Source organism: Aegilops tauschii, chromosome 2, assembly GCF_002575655.3.
Source record: "Aegilops tauschii subsp. strangulata cultivar AL8/78 chromosome 2, Aet v6.0, whole genome shotgun sequence".
Classification (NCBI taxonomy): domain Eukaryota; kingdom Viridiplantae; phylum Streptophyta; class Magnoliopsida; order Poales; family Poaceae; genus Aegilops; species Aegilops tauschii.
In genome coordinates this window covers 230,357,455-230,362,691 of record NC_053036.3, presented here as the reverse complement: position 1 = coordinate 230,362,691, position 5,237 = coordinate 230,357,455, and the positions used below count along the sequence as shown (strand labels likewise).

General features: G+C 48.1%; 1 long non-coding RNA gene across 1 annotated transcript; it reads left to right on the top strand.

The window, feature by feature from the left end:
• The first annotated feature begins 1,100 nt into the window (after nt 1-1,100).
• Nucleotides 1,101-4,669, top strand: LOC109774145 (uncharacterized). Its single transcript, XR_002235491.4, has 5 exons — nt 1,101-1,665; nt 1,737-1,840; nt 1,920-2,225; nt 2,995-3,101; nt 4,341-4,669. It is a non-coding gene; the product is annotated as an uncharacterized lncRNA (long non-coding RNA).
• The last annotated feature ends 568 nt before the right edge of the window (nt 4,670-5,237 follow it).

The following is a 5,237-nucleotide window of genomic DNA, read 5'->3' as shown; positions in this document are numbered from 1 at the left end:
TCGCAGCATCACACTTGCTAACTGGTTCTGCTTCTACCCACTTGGTAAATTTGTCAACCGCCACAAAAAGGTGGGTCTTCTTATCCTTAGACCTCTTGAAAGGCCAAACCATATCAAGCCCTAGACTGCACACGACTAAGTTATTGGAATCATTCGCAACTCTTGAGCCGGCCGTCGTGAATTTTTTTGCCATCCATCGCACTTACTGACTATATCTTCTGCATCAGCATGAGCCGTCAACCAATAAAACCCATGACGAAACGCCTTAGCCACCAAAGATTTTGACCCGACATGATGATCACAGTCACCCTCATGAACCTCTCATAAGATTTCACGACCCTCCTCAGGAGAAACGCAACGTTGGAATACTCCTGTCACAGTGTAATGGTGTAACTCGCCGTTAACGATGGTCATGGACTTAGACCACTGGGTTATCTGCCTTGCCAGAATTTCATGCTCTAGTAACTCGCCTCGGGTCATATAAGCCAGATAAGGCAAAGTCCAATCTGGAATAGCATGAAGAGCCGCCACCAACTGCGCCTCCGGGTCAGGAACAACAAGGTCTTCTTCAGACGGTAACCTGATAGAGGGATTGTGTAGTACATCCAGGAACACATTAGGAGGTACCGGCTTATGTTGAGACCCAAGCTGGGTTAAGACATCAGCCGCCTCATTCTTTCGTCAGTCTAGGTGATCCATTTGTGTAACACCTCAAGACCGACACTCTAGACGCCTTCCATGTTTTTCATTGTAGCCGTGTGATTTTCTTTGCTCGTTGCATTTCATCATGTCATCATGTGCATTGCATTCACATGTTTTCATAAAACTCATAGCCGTTTACAGTTGCCGCTTCTTCCTCGTCTCTGTTAACCTTTTCTCAGGCCCCTTTGTCTTTGTCGACCTCTCTCAGACTCCCTCGTGCACGTCCGAAAACTTCCCCGAACCCGTACCGGGCTATCATTACCGATGGGTCCGGATCATCTCCAAACATCCCTAAAACATCTTCGGTTCATTGTTTGGACTTCCTAACCTATTTATTTCGGACTGTACGATTACAGTCGGAGGACCAAATAACTCCTAAGCTAATCCATCTGCTATATAACCGGACCAAAACCTAAAACCTAAAATCTAGGGAGATGTCCCATCCATCCCGCCTCGCGCCGCCGCCCCTCGGGATCCCTCCCAATCCCCACCTGCTCCTCATCGATCCAGATGCCCGCGCCGCCGATCCAAAAATCCTCTCGGCCTCCAACCCGTAGCCCTCCACCTCTCGATCTCTCCCCACCAACCAGCGCCTCCCCTGGATCCCCTCATCCATCTATTGCGGCCGCCTTCGTCCGCGACCATAGGAGCAGGAGCTCCTACAGCCGCTAGCACCCGAGGCCTCAACCACCCGAGCACCGGCCGGCCACCGGAGCACCACCACCGGCGACCAGAACCAGGCCGTCCCCTACCTTCCCTTTTGTCTCCCATCTCTCTTTCTTGCTGCCTCCTCCTCACCACTTTTCGTGCTGCTTCAGGGGCTCGCCATGGATTTGGAGCAGCGCTGCCCCGAGCTCTGCCTTGCTGCCGTTTTGCACCCGCTCCAGCCAGGAAATGGACGGATCCGTCTTCCCTGCGTCCGTCCCCTGCCTCTCCGCCTTGCCGGAGTCCAAGACATCGCCGGTAGCGCCACTGCAGGACCTCCCCGACCTTCCTTCTCCTGCCCAAGCTCATGGATGCCCGTCTCCTTGCAGAACCCTTCGCTGCTTGGAGCCTCGGCTCACACCGCCCGGGTCCCGCATCCCCGCCGGACCTCCCCAGCTTGTGGAGCCCCAAGACCCCGCCGCCAAGCCAGCCGGTGAGACCAGCGCCGTCCGCCGTGCTTCACCCTTCCCCTCTTCCCTGCATCTCTCTCTTATCAATGTCTCTCTCTACAGGGAACCCCCGAGGAGCGCCGTCAATCGTCCTCGTTCTCCACACCCGGATTCCGTCATCCTTGACCGGATCTCTGCTCCATCCCGCGACCCCGAGCTCGCCCGTTCGTTTCCTCTGCTCGAGCAACAGGACAAGCGCCCTCCTGGCCGCGTACGTCCCCGTTGACCCGAGCCTCCTCCTTGCCTCGCCTGGACCGCAAGAGCCAAGGCCCGGCATCAACGGCGCCACTCCAAGGCCCAGCCGGCCTGCCCGCTAGGCCACAGCCAGCTTCCCTCAGCCGCATCCACCGACCGGGCCGAAGCCCATGGGTGAGCTTCCCCGCAGCCCCCCTGTTGTCCCAGCCTGTGTGGTTTCAGCCCATAGTTGTTTTTTTCTGTGCGCTGCGAATTTGTCTATTTACTCAGGATACGGTTTTACAGAAAAGACCCCCTAAATCATGCATATCATATCTCCACAACCATGCATTGGATTAAAATGTTCTATATATGTAGAATGCTTAGATTTTCATGTAGGTTAATAATATGCAACTTTCATCCATGTTTGAAATGTTTAAATTGTTGTTTGCATTTAATTTGCATAAATGTCATGCTAAAATGATTTATTTCATAACTAAATAACTGTAGCTCCGAATTAAATAAAATTTATTTGTAAATGGGTGGAAAATGTATAGATTAATATGGTGCACGTTAACTTGCTGTTTAACAACTTTAACATAATGTTTTAGTTAGAACAGTACCAAATTCAAAATACGCATATGGGGATTTTTTGGAATTGTTGTTTGTTATTTCCGGCCTCATTTAAACTTGCCTAAATAGTTGGTTTACGTATGCTTCACCTCTTGCCATGTTAAACTACATTTAGTATTGAAGAGTAGTATAAACGAGACCGAACTAAATAATTCGAATGTGGTGTTTCGTTAATATGCAACTTGTTGCATATTGAGCTCCACTTAAAGTGTAGTATTGTTTGTTACATTTTGCCATGCCATGACTCATTAAACCGGACATGCATCATAGTTGGTTGTGCATCATGCCATGTTATGCTTGTTTGTTTACTATGTTGTTTGCTTCTTTCCAGTTGTGCTTCTCCTTGATAGTTCCAGTAATGTTGCGACTGTCAGGATCCGTTCGACTATGTTGGTCGTATACTTGATGGATTCAGTCTTCTTCCTAGCGGGATTTCAGGCAAGATGATCATTACCTTGGTTACCACTACTATATTTTCTTTGCTAGTTGTCTTGATGCTATAGCTATGTCGCGCTACCTACAACTTGTTTATCAAATCTCTCAAATTGCCATGATAAGCCTCTAACCTTTTCCACCATCCCAGCAAACCGTTGTTTGGCTATGTTACCGCTTTGCTCAGCCCATCTTATAGCGTTGGTAGTTGCAGGTGCAGTGCAGGTTGTTCCATGTTGGGACATGGATATCATGGGATATCACAATATCTCTTATTTAATTAATGCATCTATATACTTGGTAAAGGGTAGAAGGCTTACCTTTTGCTTGGTGTTTTGTTCCACTTTTGCCGCCTTAGTTTCTGTCATACCGGTGTCATGTTCCTTGATTCTGCGTTCCTAACACGGTTGGGGTTTATGGGGACCCCTTGATTCTTTGTCTAAAGTAAAGCTTTCCTGAGGATCCAACATTGGTTTTACCATTTGCCTAATAACAACTAAAACTTGCATTGGGACTTACCGGTACCCGAGGATAATTAATCAACAACCCAGGCCAGTGCTCCTCATGAGTGTTGTTCCACCTACCTAGCAGCCGGCGGTGCCGCCTCGGAGTAACTCGATGGTATTTGGCTATCGTCCACTTTGCATAGATGGATGAGTCCATGGATAGTGAGCGCGCGGCTCTGGACACGGATCTGACTCACCGGGAGATCTCCTTGGGATAGTTTTCCTTTCCTTGAAGAACTTGTGCACCGGGATTCTGAGAACACTCGGGTTGTCCCTAGATGGAGGATTGTCTCCGCGGATCGTGAGAGCTTATCATGGGCTAAGTTGGGACACCCCTGCAGGGTTTATTCTTTTCGAGAGCTGTGCCCGCAGTTATGTGGCAAATGAGAATTTTTAATATCCGGTTGTAGAGAGCTTGACAATAGATCTGAAATAAAATGCACCAACCACGTGCGTAGCCATGACCGCCTCTTTTCGAGTGAGGTCGAGAAGAGAACACGGTGGGGTTACATTTGACTCGTAAGTAGTTCAGGATCACTTGTTGATCATTACTAGTTTGCGACCGTTATGCTTAGTTTCTTTTTTTACTCTTGTACTCGTAAGTTAGCCACCATACAATGCTTAGTGCTGCTGCAACCTCATCACTTATCCATTCTATACCCATTAAACTTTGCTAGTCTTGAACCCATGGTAATGGGATTGGTGAGTCCTCGTGGCTCACAGATTACTACAACAACAGTTGCAGGTACAGGTAAAGTGATGCTTTGACATGAGAGCGATGCTTGCTTGTTTTGGAGTTCTTCCGCTTCTTCTTCTTTGATCAAGGGATAGGTTTCGGGTCGGGAGACTGGAATTAGCAGGGTGGATGTTGTTCTTTTTCGTTTCATTTCATCCGTAGTCAGATCTTGCTCTTCTATATGATGATTGCTATCTATCGATGTATTCATGTATTCATGTTGTAGCTTGTGGCGAGTGTAAGCTTTTATCTTGTATTCTCATCTATTCAGTACATGGTATGTTGTAATGATATCCACCTTGCTATGCGCTTGAAATGCGGTTGTGCCCTAATCATGAGTTCATCATGTGATTGGGATAGAATCGAATCTTGGAATTATCTGGACAACTTGCTAACTTTGCAAATGACCAGCAATATTATCAACCGCCCGGCGATAAGCCGTCGTGAGCGGGTCTTTAGAGTCCCACTTGTCAGAGACTTGTTGAGCCACAAGATCTGAGTCGCCCAGACGCCTGACCCGACTTAAATTCATCTCCTTGGCCATACAAAGGCCGTGGAGTTTAGCCTCATACTCAGCTGCATTGTTAGTACAAGGAAACATTAGCCGCAACACATAACATAATTTATCACCTCGTGGGGAAGTCAAAATAACTCCAGCCCCCGAGCCCTCCAATTGCCTGGACCCATCAAAGTGGATTGTCCAATACGTGTTGTTAGGCTTCTCCTGAGGTGTCTGCAGCTTGGTCCAGTCATTTATGAAATCCTCCAAAGCTTGAGATTTGATGGCTGTCCTTGGCACATATTTCAAACCATGAGGCCCAAGTTCAATTGCCCACTTAACCACTCGGCCTGTACCTTCCCGGTTCTGAATAATATCCCCCAAGGGTGCAGAACTGACCA